Source organism: Helianthus annuus, chromosome 1 (genome assembly GCF_002127325.2).
Source record: "Helianthus annuus cultivar XRQ/B chromosome 1, HanXRQr2.0-SUNRISE, whole genome shotgun sequence".
In the NCBI taxonomy this organism is placed as follows: Eukaryota; Viridiplantae; Streptophyta; class Magnoliopsida; order Asterales; family Asteraceae; genus Helianthus; species Helianthus annuus.
The window spans coordinates 49506902-49522593 of NC_035433.2; the positions used below are offsets into that span (position 1 = coordinate 49506902).

General features: G+C 43.8%; 1 non-coding gene across 1 annotated transcript; it reads left to right on the forward strand.

Moving 5' to 3' along the window:
- Window positions 1-5033: 5033 nt before the first annotated feature.
- LOC118482907 lies at window positions 5034-5139 on the forward strand. The gene has a single exon (XR_004869188.1). It is a non-coding gene; the product is annotated as a small nucleolar RNA R71 (small nucleolar RNA).
- The last annotated feature ends 10553 nt before the right edge of the window (window positions 5140-15692 follow it).

Here is a 15692-nt window from a genome sequence, read left to right on the forward strand (position 1 = left end):
TGTTAGAGTAATTCGTGACCCGAATATCCCCACACTTGTTTCAAACACGGATTTCAAGGAAATACGGTAATTGTACAAACTATACAAAACAAACAAAAGTAAAAAAAATACTATTTACACTACCAAACCTGGGCCTCTCATGGTTGTTCCTCATCGACCGGGCGCAAGATGTAGCCAGCTTTATCAAGCTCCAAGTTGTTGATGTCGCTCCCCTCCAAGTATGGCTTCAACCGGTGACCGTTCACCGTTTGTTGTTTAAGTGTTTGCTCATCTTGGATGTCTACATCACCAAACCTTCCAACTCTCCGAATGACGTACGGGCCCATCCATTTGCTTTTAAGCTTGCCCGCGAACATCTTGAGTCTTGAGTTATACAACCAAACTTTTTGACCCACTTCGAACGTTTTCTTTCGCAATTTTGCATCATGCACCTTCTTGAGTTTATCTTTATAAGCCGATGCACATTCATACGCCTCGTCTCGAATCTCTTCTATCTCGCTTAATTGCAACTTCCTCAACTTCCCCGCCTCATCATAATCCGCGTTTACCGTCTTAATTGCCCAATGTGCCCGATGCGCTAGCTCCATTGGCAAATGACAACCCTTTCCATACACCATCCGGTAAGGCGTTGTGCCAATAGGAGTCTTGTAGGCCGTTCGGTATGCCCATAATGCATCGTCTAACTTACTCGACCAATCCTTCCTATCCGTTCTTACCGTCTTCATAAGAATCTCTTTGATTTGACGGTTGGACACTTCGACTTGTCCACTCGTTTGCGGATGGTAAGGTGTGGCAATTCGGTGATTCACGCTATACCTCTTCAATAGTTTCCCAAAGTTGAAGTTCTTGAAATGCGAACCACCATCACTTATAATAACCCGCGGGATGCCAAAACGAGAGAAAATGTTGGATAGAACAAATTTACAAACAACCGAATGGTCGTTTGTTCGTGTTGCAATAGCTTCAATCCACTTCGAGACATAATCCACCGCCACCAAAATGTATAAGAAGCCATTCGAATTCGGGAAGGGACCCATAAAATCTATACCCCATACATCAAATATCTCGACAACCAAGATTGGTTGTAATGGCATCTCATCCCTCTTCGATATACTTCCCATTTTTTGACAATTTATGCAATTTCTAGCGAATTCACATGCATCCTTGAAAATGGTGGGCCAATAAAACCCACATGAAAGAACCCGATAACCTGTTTTGTGCCCACTAAAATGACCCCCACATGCGGAAGAATGGGCATGGGTCAAAATTTCCAACACTTCTGTCTCGGGCATACACCTTCGTATAACTTGATCCGGTCCAATCTTGAAGAGATCCGGTTCATCCCAAATATATTGCTTCACTTGAACCATAAATTGTTGTCGATGCTTCTTGGTCCAATGACTTGGGATAACACCCGTGGCTAAGTAGTTGACATAGTGAGCATACCACGGTGCAACAAAGGTGGAAACGGCTAAGAGTTGCTCGTCGGGAAAACTTTCATTGATTTCACTAATGTCATCGATCCCTTCCACCGGAATCCGAGACAAGTGATCCGCTACTACATTCTCACTTCCCTTTTTGTCTCGGATTTCTAGACCGAACTCTTGTAACAATAAGACCCACCGAATCAAACGAGGCTTCGCATCTTTTTTCTCCATCAAGTATCGGACCGCACTATGATCCGAATAAACCACCACCTTGCTCCCCCAAATATACGAGCGAAACTTATCCAAAGCATACACCATCGCTAGTAATTCTTTCTCGGTTGTGGTGTAATTAAGTTGCGCTTCGGATAGAGTTTTGCTTGCATAGTAGATAACCACCGGTTTCTTGTCAACCCGTTGACCCAAAACTGCACCAATAGTGGTGTCGCTTGCATCACACATTATCTCGAATGGCTTTGACCAATCTGGTGGTTGCAAGATAGGAGCCTTGACCAAGTGTTCCTTCAAAACAGTGAAAGCTTGCATACACTCGTTAGTAAAATCAAATGGGACATCTTTTAACAACAAGTTGCATAAAGGCTTAGTGATAACACTAAATCCTTTAATGAAACGTCTATAAAAACCCGCGTGTCCCAAGAATGACCTTACACCCTTAACATTTTTCGAAGGTGGCAAAGATGATATTACCCGTATTTTTGCCTTATCCACCTCCATCCCCCTTTCAGAAATTACATGACCCAACACAATGTCCTCTTGCACCATGAAATGACTTTTCTCCCAACTTAGCACTAAGTTTTTCTCAACACATCTTTTTAACACTTTTTGTAATTCGTTGAGACAAGCATCAAAACTAGTGCCAACAATGGAGAAGTCATCCATGAATACTTCGAGCGACTCTCCAACCATGTCCGAGAAAATACTCATCATACATCGTTGGAAAGTTGCCGGAGCATTGCACAAGCCAAATGGCATTCGCCTAAAGGCAAAGGTGCCATATGGACAAGTGAAGGTGGTCTTGTGTTGGTCATCCGGGTGTATTGCGATTTAATTGTAACCCGAATACCCATCCAAAAAACAGGAGTATTTTTTACCCGATAATTTTTCAATAATTTGATCAATGAATGGTAGCGGGAAATGATCCTTAGAAGTGACGGCATTCAATTTCCGATAGTCAATACATACACGCCACCCGGTAACCGGTCAGGTGGCAATTTGTTCACCACTTTCGTCTTTGACTACTTGAATGCCGGCCTTCTTAGGCACAACTTGGGTGGGACTCACCCAAGCACTATCCGAAATCGGATAAATAATTCCCGCATCCAACCATTTAAATTACCTCTTTTTTAACTACCTCCCGTAGGTTCGGATTCAATCGCCTTTGAGCTTCTCGTGTCGGCTTTGCATCTTCGGTGGTAATGATCTTATGCATGACAATAGATGGACTAATTCCTTTGAGATCGGCAATCGTCCATCCGATAGCTCCCTTGTTCGCTTTCAGGACTTCCAACAATGCTTGCTCTTGTGCCAACTCCAAGTTAGAGACAATAATGACCGGTAAAGTGTCATTATCCCCTAAAAATGCATACTTCAAGTGGCTTGGCAAGTCTTTAAGCTCCAACTTCGGCGGTTCCTCTAATGATGGTCTCGTACCCGAATCTATCTCCGTCGGTAGACCTTCAAACTGATGAGTCCATGGTGGTCTACCTTCTTTCAAAGCCATTGCATCTTGCTTTTCCTCTTCAACCCGGAGTGCATAAGCATGTACCTGTTCAGAAAAATCACACAGGCAAACATCCAAACCATCCTCCTCATACTCATGCGGGTTGCATCCGTCAACTATATCTGCCATGAAACACTCATCAACACCATTAGCATTAGAATTGTTAGTAAAAACATTCAAACGCATTTTTCGATTCCCAAAAGTCATGTCGACCGTACCAAATCTACAATCGATCACGGCATGAGCGGTGCTCAAAAATGGCTGACCCAAAATTACGTTTTGTTGTTGTTTTGGGTCCGCGGACGAGTAGTCCAAGACTAGAAAGTCGACCGGGTAATAAAACTCATCAATTTTTACGATTACATTTTGAACCATACCCCGAGGTAGCTTATGAGACAAATCGGCCAAAACAACCGTTGTCTCCACCCTTGCTAACGGACCAAAATCATATTGGTCGTATAAGCCCCCCGGTAATATGCTCACCCCGGCTCCAAGATCTAGTAACGCCTTAGCCATTTGAAAATTACCCACTTGTATGTTAATCAATGGCGTACCCGGATCTTGGAGCTTAGAAGGAAGCTCCCCATTTAAAACTGCACTTACTTGCCCGGTTAAATCGACCCGCTTAGGCACTTTCTTCTTGTTTTGCCTTTTTTGTGTACATAACTCTTTTAAAAATTTGGCATAGGCGGGTACTTGTTTTATTGCATCAAGAAGTGGGAGGTTTATTTTAACTTGCTTAAACATGTCCCACATTTCTTCTTTTTGGGGACCTCTCGATGCAATAAAATTTTTCCTTCCCGGGTCAAGTAGAGCCGAAGGGAAAGGGACTTGACTTGGTTCACCCTCAACTTTTTCATTCTTTTCATGTTCTTTATTTTCACCCACACCCGGTTTGTTAACAATTAATTCTTTTGGTTTTACCGGTGAAACATCATCATCACTATCATTACCCGTGATGTCCTCAACTACCCCCTCAACCAATTCAGGTGACAAATTAGCTTTAAACTCTTTCCCACTTCTTAAAACACTAACATGATGAACATTAACATTACCTCGTGACGTACCATGTGAAGGGTTTACCTTAGTGTCGCTAGGAAGTTGACCCTTGTTTTTCTTCAATTCAGCCACGTCGGTTGCTAATTGACCCATTTGGGTTGTTAGTGATTGGATGCTTTTGTCGCGAACCTCATCCTTTTGCATTCGAACTTCATCGAGTTGGTTCCGTTTTTGCATCTCCATTTGCATGCTCTTTAACATCTCCATCATCTCGTTTCCACCCGAAGACCCCCCTTGTTCTTGACCCGTTTGATATTGTTTTTGATAGCCTTGGTTGTTCCCGCCTCGGTATCCACCTTGGTTATTGTAAGGTTGGCGTGAACCAAAGTTACCTTGGCTACCTTGAAAGTTCGGGTTAGCTTGATTTGAAGGGTTCCCATACCGAAAATTTGGGTGGTTCCTCAACCCGGGGTGGTAGGTATTAGAGTTCATGTTGTTGTAATTTCTACCACCTCCTCCTTGACCTTGACCTTGAATCGCATGGGCTTCCTTATATTGCCCTTCTAACATCCCTTGGCAATTTTCAGCCGCATGACCTATTTCATTACACAAAGCACAAACATCATAAATTTGGTTAGTAGTTTGAATATTACCATCATCTATGGCGTGCACTTGAGGTCGGGCAATGGCCGGTCGGGCTCTTCTTGATGCTTGAGCTTTCCTCTTTGATGTAGTTGTCATGCTCTCCAAGAACTCCCAATCATCGTTCTCATAATTTGTACCAAAAGTCCCACCGGTAATGGACATTAAATCACGCGCATCTTCGGCACTCAATCCTTCGTGAAAAGCTCATCAACTCCCACAATTCAATTCCATGGTGAGGGCAATTCTTTATCATCATATTAAATCGTTCAAATGCCTCATGGAACATTTCACCATGTTGTTGTTGGAAACTTCTCAACCCCTTTCGTGCATCGTTGGTCTTTTGGGCAGTGTAAAACTCATCCAAGAAAGTTTGTTGCATCTCCCCCCATGTATATATGGATGCCGAAGGCAAAGTGTAGAACCATTTTTCGCCTTATCTTCCAAAGAAAATTGGAATAATACCAATTTAATATCATCGGCCGAGAACCCTTGGCTCCCAAGAGTGTTACAAATCGAGTCATAAGCCTCCAAATGAAAGTAAGGCTCCTCCGTTGCTAACCCCTTATATTTTGGTAGACTTTGCAAAGAGTTGGTCCTCACTTCAAATGTTCTCCCTTGATCATTATGAGGAATGACTACCGGTGAAGGGTTTTGAGTGATTACCGGCCTAAAATGTGCTTCGATGCCCCTCACATTTTCTCTAAGGTGTCTCCGTGGTACACCAAACCTACCTCTTGGAGGAATAGGACCCATTGGCCTTGGTACTTGCCCTTGTGGTGCGATTGGTTGTTGAAACTGTTGTTGCCGCATCAATGGGCGTTGAGGTGGTCTTTGAAATTGTGGTTGTACATTTTGTGGCCGGACTTGTTGCAATGGGATAGGATGTTGCATTGGTGGCCCTTGTGGTCTTGGCCGAATGTGTTGTGGTATGAGTTGTTGTTGTTGTGGCATTCCACCGACACTTGCCATCCCTTGAGATTGACTTTGCACATATCCAAATTCTCCTTGATCACCATAACCCCCGTAAGCATACCCATCTTCATCATAACCCTCAAATTCCTCAAATCCTTCATCATACCCATCTCCTTGAATTCCCGACGATTGCCCAAATGGAAGGGTTGAATATTGAAAACCCGCCTGGTTAGATGGTCTAAATGTTGAAGTAGCATGGAAAATGGTCGAAATTGGTGCTATGGTATGGCTTGAATATGACGGACCCGCACCCGGGAAGAAATGGGACAATGGCGGTATAGTAGTGGATGGGTTAAAGGTAATGGTTCGTTCTTCTTGGGTAGTAATGGGTTGTGTGGTGTGGTGTTGGTTGGTGTAGTGTCATGAGGTGGAGTAGGAATTGTAGTGGAATTTGGTATAGTTGTGTTTGGTGATGGTTGTGTGGAAGTAGGTATAAATGATGAGGTCGTTTGACCCGTTGTAGGTGGAATTTGTGAATCAGCCATGATGTTTCTTGGTGTAATTGGTGAAGTGGGTGAACCAATAATTCTGTTTTCTCGCAATAAAACCCTGTTTTGCCGTAATGTTCTTTCGATTTCCGGATCAAATGATAATGGTGACGCTTTGTGAGAGCCTCTAGTATGCATGCACCTGTAGAACCTGCACACTAAACACACCAGTGTAAACCCGAAAATAACAAAGCAAAACTAACAAACTAACACACGTTGCGCACTACTCCCCGGCAACGGCGCCAAAATTTGCGTGCTTGTCGTGGTACACGCAAATTTACTCCCAAAAACAACTATAGATAGTGGTAAAAGGGTATCGAACTCAGGGAGTATGTGGAAAGTGTGTTGATTTTATAGCTTTGCGAATTAACTACAATTAACCTAATTTGCAGAAAAATAAAGTTCAATGATTTGGATTGTGTTTTAGAAAACGAAATTAATAACTAAGTGCAAAGAAAGATTGGTTGTTTAACAGAATAGGGGAGCAATGACCATCTTAGGATTCAGTTTTCTTTAGCAATTGTGTGAAATTTTAACTAGAAAGAGTTACATAGACATAACTCGTACATACATAATCGAAGTGATAAAAGGGAACAAAGTACTCGGATTCTAATGCGAGGTTGTTACCCGATGATCAATTAACCAATAACAAACCCTAACCCCTCCCGTGATATCTCGGTTGCCAACGGCACCAAGAACGTACGATTGAGATTATAGATTGAACTATCATTCTAGAAATTATGCATATACCATGATATTCAAGCAACGCAAGTTATCATTCTAGAAATTCAGAAATAAACACACAAAAGTTCAAGATAAACCTTCACCTAAGATGATCACCGAGAGTTTTAGCCACGCATAGCTTGGTGAATCATCATAACAAGTAGTTAATGTTCATACAAATCAAAATCACAAACCGAATGTTAGAAATTGTTCCAAGCCAAGCCAAAACACTCAAAATCCCCCCTAGTGTCTCCAATAACCGACCAGTGATGAAAAGTACATGAAAAGACACCATCAAACTGCATAAATGATGGCACTTACGATTTCAGCGTCACCTCCACCGTAAATTACGGTCCTACCGTAAGTTACGGTGGACATAAAAATGTTACGGTGCAAGTTAACTGTTTTACGGTGGGAACCAGGCCAAGATCAGGTCCACCGTAAATTATGGTAGGACCGTAATTTACGGTGACAACCTGAATTTTGTGCTTTGTTTCATCCTTTGCTCCGTACACGACCCGTTCAACTTCAAACTTCCCAAAGCTGCATTTTTCTTCACTTTAAGCCGCCAAACCGCACCTGAGACATAAGCAACAGTAGTTATCTAATTCGAGATAATTACACACTTAAATGAGGGATGAACTTATCTTTTAACATCATAAAGGGTTGTCCAATGGACCACCCGTCAAGCGGTTATCCCGGCGGAAGTTGGCCTGCCCTCCCCGCGCTTGACAGCAGTCAACGCAATCGACAATGAGGCAGAGCGACGCCTTGACTTGGATTTGCTAGAAGAAAGGCGCGAAATCGCACGAATCAGAGAAGCCAAGTACAAAACACAGCTGGAAAGGTACTACAACGCAAGAGTCCGCATCTGTACCTTCACTCCAGGAGAGTATGTCTTCCGCGACAATGAAGCGTCAAATGCTGAACGCCCAGGGAAACTAGCACCCAAATGGGAAGGCCCATACTTGGTTCACGAAGTGCTAGGCAAATGGGCTTACAAGTTACGCACCCTAGATGGTCACATCATACCGCGAACGTGGAATGCGCAACAACTGCGCAAATGCTATATGTGATTACTATCGGCCTTGCGCCTTTTACTTTCCTATGTTGGCTACACGCCCTTTACAATTACTGTATGTTGGCCTAAGCGCCTGTTTCCAAGTGAATGAAAGCATACGACATGTTTTCCATTACTTCTTTCGTTACAAATGCATGTTAAACTTCCGATTAGCACGAAAACACTCCAGTGACTTACGAGCACTCAAATGGGACCGCCTCCAAGGTCCTCTGCGAACAAAGCGAGAGACCGGGCAATTGCACTCACAAGAGAGACACTTCCATTTATTCGAGCTAACTTAACCAAAGTTTCTAACAACAGTGCAATAATTGTAACGGGAAAGAACAATTCACATTCATTCAGTATAAAAACAAGCGCGACCGCGCATAAGTTTACATTCAAAACAAACAAAAAATTACAAGGCTCAAAGCCTATCGACAGAATCTATTCAAACTCATCACTACCATCGCGTTAATCGCCTTCATCACCGTCATCACCATCGTTTCCACCGTCATCATCATCGTCTCCACCATCATCACCAGCTGGCTCCTCTTCATCTGAGAGTTCAACAGTTACCGGTGGGTCGAGAATGGCCTTGAGGCACTGACACCAGTCGTCATGCTCTAGAGCCTTCGCAACTAAGTCCATCACAGGCAGTGATAGGTTATCATAAGCATTTTCAGCACATGTCAACTCTGCACTAGCCTGGTTAGTCACCGAACAATGACTCACGTCAAACTCCTGCCCAAACATCTCCTCAACATGTTGGGCACATTCCAGATACCCTCCTCGATGACCAGCTGCGTGCGCGGCATCCGTCAAAGCAGCAACAGTGCGATCTAGCTCTCCAGCATTAAGCACAGAGTTGGCAACCTACAACGTAAAATGAGCATTAAAAACAACTCCTAACACAACTTCCAAACGACAAAAGAATAGCATACCAGCACTACTCTGCGGTTCCGCATCCACTCGGCCTCGGAGGCAAGCGTATCAACGATGCCTTGGGCTTCCGAATAGTTAGTTTGCGCTACATTGAGGGCGGCAGTACTAACATCACGCGCTTCCTCAGCAGTGGTAGCCTTAACTTTCTCCGCTGCAAGATCGATCTCCAAGGATTCACATTTATCAACCTGATCATTCAGGCGGCGTTTCAGTTCAGCGATCTCGACATCCTTGGCCCGCAGATCCTTGTCTTTGTTTGAGAGCTGCAACTTCACATCAGCCAACTCAACCTAAAAAGCGACAAAGGACTTAGGCTATTTTGCAAATAGAACACAGAAGGAAAGGGAGTAAGTTTACAAACCTGAATCTGCTCCTTAGCAGCCTGTGCAGCTTACGCATCCTCTACCTTCGCAGTAAGCTCAACAACCTTGGCTTCAAGATCGACAATCTTGTTACGAGCCGCGAACGCGTGTTCATTGTCCTTCTCGCATATGCGCTTGAACTCGGCCTTCTCCTTAGCCAGCTGCTGCTCAGCAGCTTGAAGTTTGTTTTTCAGGCCCTCACGCCCCCATTCCTCCGCCTTCTTATCAGCATCGAACTTTGCCTTCTCTTCGTCAAAAGAGGCTTTTGACTTCTCAAAATCGCTAATACGCTTCAACATTCGCTCGCGGTAGCTCTCCCAATATGCTCGCTCCCTAACCATCGTTCGCCACTCACGAACTATTTAATGATTGGCAGCGCGCGTGTTGGCCTCCCCGATCACATAAGTGCGATATAGGCTTTCATGAGTCTTCGCTCTCTGCCGATTAACCTCACCAGGAGTGAAGGAATTTAGGAACCAATCGCGGCATGGTCCGAACTCTTGAAAGGTGTCCCTTTGCTTCAAACCCCAGGGAGCTTGGTGAGGGGCACTACCACGTTCCTCTTCAGTGTAACTCTTATAATAGATATCACCAAGGGTATCCTTCGCCCCAATAACTTGTGGGTTGTAACCCCCAGCCCCACCAGAGCTCGCGCCACTAGAAACATACCGGCCCGATCCCCTGGCAGAAGTCACCTTGGTGCGATCAGGGACCTCAGTATGCGTGGGGTGGACAGGTTTCTCAACCTCAGGCTCTTTCCTGCTTTCTTGATGAGGCTTCACAGGCCCTGTGGTGATCACAATCTCCTGATCACCGCTGCCCTTTTCCACAACTTTCTTCCTCTCCTTCTCCTTCTCCATATCAGCGGTTTTCTTCTTCGCCTCCTCAGCCTTTTTATCTTCCTCAGCTTTCCTCTTCTTCTCTTCCTCAACCTTCTTGCGACGCTCCTCAACCCTTCTCTTCTCCTCAGCAGCCTTCGCTTTATCCCCCTCAGCAACATTTTTCTCCTTGGCAGACTCAGCCCCACCAATCTTGGAAGGTTTAATAGTAATCTTTGGCCTCTTTGGCTCTGGCTCGGTAAACTTAACACCCTTCTCAGGGGTGGTCTTTTTGGTCTCTGCAGGAACCAAGTGGTTAGGAAAGGAAAATAGCAAAGGAAGAAAAGGCAAGAATTTACCAGGAGAGAATTTATAGAGAGAACGCGAGTTGTCGTTTTCCCAATCAAGGGAATCGCGCCAGCTAGCGACACAGAAGCCACACCAGTTGTGGTCTCGCTCCTACTTCTTTTTCTGCTGATCAGCTTTTTAGTAACCTCTTCTTCTTCCTCCTCTTCCTCTTCCTCATGCGCAACAGTAGAGGGAGTAGCACCAGCATCAGGGTTACGAGAACCCGTGCTTCCAGAGCTCTTTGAACCACCCGCTCCAGTCTTCTTCTCAGCTGCGCGCGACAAGCCTTCAAGTGAATCACTAATTATCACATAATCTTTTAAGTCACTCTGTCGAAGGCGAAGAGTACCTTTACCAGCAGCACCAGCGGTTGCGCGACTACTCCCAGCCCCCTTACTGGTCACCTCGGGATTCAAGTTCTTCTTCTTCTTCAAAGGTTTTTTCTTCTTATCTTCAGGGTCAATCCCTAGGTCGCGCAACACACCTGCAAAGATGTTAGACCACAGACTTAGCTCGCCGTTCGACGACCCTACAGACTCCTCGCTGGAAAGATAGACAACCTCTTTCCCAGCAGAAGTCACAGAGCGCAAAGGACGAGGTTTAGGTATTTGCGCACCTTCGGTTGCAGTAGGCGGCGAGGCAAATGCATCAGCAACCGGGTGCATAATTGCCCCTGATCTGCTCATACCAGCGTTCCTCATCATCCGAAGTGGGCGCACGCCCATAGATCCTCCAAAAGTAGCGAAAGCAGCTTGGTACAGTTGCGCTTCTACACATCGAAACAAATAAGTAAAGTAAAGCATAAAGCATGGAGCCAGGGAAAGTAGGAAGATCACTGACCTTGATCACCAATCTTCAAGACTGGCACTTCCTTGCTGTCAGGTGACCACTTGTCACTCATGCGCGCCGCAACCAATACATTCTCCCCAAATACCCGATTAGGGGTAGGAGTTAATTGCTGATACCACCGTTCGTGTTTTGGGATAGGAAGATCCTCTTTCAGCACCGGCTCGCTCCAATCTCGGAAGGGCATGGCAATCGGAAGCACCTCCTCTCGAATAAAGAAAAATTTAGGTTTCCAATCATGGAAACTCTTCGGTGGGTTTAATAAGATCTTCCTTGCAGCTCCACGGCTGGCAAACGAGAAGAAGCCCATCGTCCATTGAAGCTGATAAAAGGCCCGGAACTTCTCAACAGACGGCTCAATGCCATGGGCTCGGCATAAGAACTCGAAGTGACGAACCCTAACCATCCCAGGAGGGCTCATCTGGGAAATATGGAAGTTGTAGAAGTGCAAGATGTTCCCCATGAAGTTCGTCGCCGGCAACCGGAAGTTGCCTTGAAGAAAGAAATCTTCAAATAATGTGATGTAACCCAGCGGTGCGTAGGCGACCGTCTGATTCTGGGCCGGATATCATGCATCCCACTCCGGTGGAAACCGGAAACTCCTAACAATCTGCTCAAAAAGACCTAAGTCCCACTGGAGAACCGGGACCGGCCCCTCCTCCCCAGGAACACCCTCTTGATGTTCTTCAGCCATGGTAAATAAAGATTCAAGTTTTTCTTGAACTTGAAGATAAGAGGAAAGATCTTGAAGATCTGCTACAAACTTTGAAGATTTAAAGAAAGATCTTGAAGATCTGCTGCAAGGTTTGAAGATTCGAAGAAATAAAACGAGAGAAGGGTAGCAATCGTAGAGGAGAAGTGATAACCTCTCACATCTCTTCGGATATATATACCCATCGCATTTAATGCGATGGGTAAACGTGCCGCGATCGCCGCGCACGTGACCAATCAGGAGATGACACGTAAGGAGGGAATCCCGGAGTGACGGTTACCACGCGCGCGTGGGACTCACTCGCCTGACGGAAAGCCGAACCGTTAGAAAAACCTGACGACAGCCGTGTAACGGGTCAACTCAAACGTCACCATCAACGGCGTTTCTCACCAACTTGTCAGAGTTCAAATTTCGAAGTTTTTCCCGCCATAAATTAAACCTAGCTTCATGCAAAAGCTACTAAGGCCGCGCAGCGTAGCAATGCCTTAACAACACTTCGCGCCCATTCATGAAAAGCAATAACCCACCTAGAACCAAGCCTGGCAGCCGCGCCGTTGTAACCAATAATGCCTACATGCGCCACGTCCGCCAAAATCAAGGAAGCATTTTCTTCAACTTTTATTTTCTAAGTCCAGAGCTCCAACCACTTGCCTCGCGCATGGTGCAGCACTGGACTGGGGGGACTTGAAGGGGTATGGTCCCAAAAAGGTCGCGCAAAACCTCCGTCAAGGTTGCGTAAGGAACCATACTCCTTATTTAATAAACTTCCTACCACGAGCCTTGCGCGAGTTACGCTGTATTCTTACTCTCGCCGCGCGAGGGTTAGCCCACAAGGAGCTCCGATAACAGCACTTGGCATACTTAAGGAGCATCCAGACACCCAAACCCCGCGCGGGTCAGTAACGTGCTCAGCAAGAATCACACAAGGAAGCAGCGCAAGGCTACTCCAGATAGTACACAAGGTACAAGTGGCAGAGAAAAAGAGTCAATGAACATCTAGCAGGCTCTGTTCAATCGTGCGCCACGATCTTCTGACGAGAAGTACTTAAGGACGCCTACGTGGCACCACTCAGAGGACGGAGACATCTGTCCCACGATCTCCACTTGTCTGCTGATGGCAGAAGGGCGACAGAGCCGACAACAATGACACGTGGCTCCAATCAAGGCGTGCCAGCGCCGAAGAGCTTCTAGAAGCCACTAAACGGTCGACACTAGTGAGACAAAGAGCATATCCATTATGTTGTCCACTACCGGCCCAAGGCCCATCAGCCCATATCCTCTTACACCTCTCCGGCTATAAATAGAGACCTTATTCCACAGGTTAAACATTCTATTCCATTTACTCTCACTCTTAGCACTTAATTATCCTCCCAAAGCAGTCGCTTATTCTCACGCCGGAGCCCGGTTAAGAGGGAAACCCCCACATTCCCATCTTGACGAGTAACAGTGTTCTGTTTTGCAGGATTAAACATCAAGTCGGAGCTCAGATACCTCATTAGAAGATTAACCACTATGGTAGAAGCATAAACCAAACTGATTAGTTGCCTAATTAGTTCTGTGTTTCTTCAGCCATCTCATCATCTTCAGCATTACTCATTCTCCGCCCAGCAATGAGCCTTCTTTGATTCGGTCTTTTGCTTTGTGGAAAAGATGAATATCTTTTTATTCGACCATTTATAGCTTCTATGGTTGTATGTAACGCATCTAGTTCCATTCCTCTAAACTTGTCTGCATAAAACAAACAAAACTACGTTCAGAATGGTCAAATAAAGAAAACTTTTCTAAAAGGGGGGAAACAAAGAGAAAGGTGGGGGTGGGTGGGTGGTGGTTAATGGTGGGGAAATAGAGAGAAAGGTGGGGTGGGATTGTTTTATTTTTACAAAATGGAGAGTGGAGAAGATGAAGGGTAATTTTGTCATTTCACATCCACTTAACGGAGAAAACTAACGAACATACACTTCAGGGACTATCCGAGTAACAAACTGTCAAACCATAGGGAGCACCGTTGTAATTTCCAAAAGTTGAGGACTATAGATGTTATTTTACAAAACCTGAGGGACTATCCATGCATTTTACTCTTTTCTATTTTTATATCCAGAAAATTTTTTAAAACTAACTCTTGAGAACGTTTGATTATACTAAACTTTAGAATATAATATTCATTTAACAAATACATAATATGATTAGTGACTGCTACTCTGCTAGCTTGATACAAACAAATTATTAATCCACATATTTCATCTTATAAATTGATAGCAACTAGTATTAAGCATCCTCCGCGTTGCGGCGGGGGCGAGCACTAATTCCATACTACTGCCAACGACCACCGACACTGAAGTTACGACGTGTTAATGCGAAGAAATTAAACCGAAACGTAAACCATAATAAAATAACTAAGTTGATCTAGGACTCGCGCGTTGCGATGAACCCGCGTCTATTTTTTCCCGTTTGACAGGTTCATCGTAATCTATATATAATATATATCATTACCACTATACAAAACATAATGCATACATTACAACAACCATTGCATCAATGTGTTGCAAATTATATTTATATAAGATTTTGGCTAAATTAATTAGATTATAATAAATAATAATAATTTACAAATAAAACAACACAACTTTGAATGGATCTAACCTATTGAACATGGTAAGATAATGAAATCATTATTTGATTAGGGTCCAACCACTTAAGCACAATTTACAACCATACAAGCATACAAAACAAATTGAATTTGGTAAGGTAATGAAACCATTATTTGATTAAGGTACAACCACTTAAGCACAATTTACAACCAAACAATATAAATGTACAATAACACCTTGCAAGACAAACCCTTAATGCACAACTTACAATTTACTAATGCAAATATGAATGTACAATAACACCTTGCAAGATAAACCCTTAATGCACAACTTACAATTTACTAATGCATATATAAATATACAATAACACCTTACAAGACAAACCCTTAATGCACAACTTACAACTTACTAATGCACTCACTTGTTGCAAATAAATAGTATATAAATATAAATAGTATATAAATATCTAGATCAAAAAAGAAAAAAAGAATATCATGATTCTCTAGATTTATAAACAGCAGGGGTAAACATGGGTCGTTCAGTTACCCGAGTCTATAACCGATGTTTTGTTTATATATTTTCACAATCGATTGGTTTCAGTTACCCGAGTCTATAACCGATGTTTTGTTTATATATTTTCACAATCGATTGGTTTTGTATATAAACGATTCGATTATTTGAAAAGTTCGTAGATCAATTCAAGCTCATATCAATTACTTGATTCAATTAAGGGGCAATTTGACAATTTCTGAAGGTTAAATGTTGAATCAATAAAAGGTCTGAAATCATTAAGTGCTGAATCAGTAAGAGGTCTGAACCAATCATTAAGTGCTGAATCAGTAAGAGGTCTGAACCATTAAGAGCCAATATAATGCTTAACCGTTCAAAGGCAAATGTCTGACCAATTCGGATTAGAGGTCTTAACCATTCAGAGGCAATTGTCTGAATCATTCACGAAACAAACAATCTGAACCATTAAGTGTTGAACCACTAAGAGGTACGAATCATTAAGAGCTAAACAAAG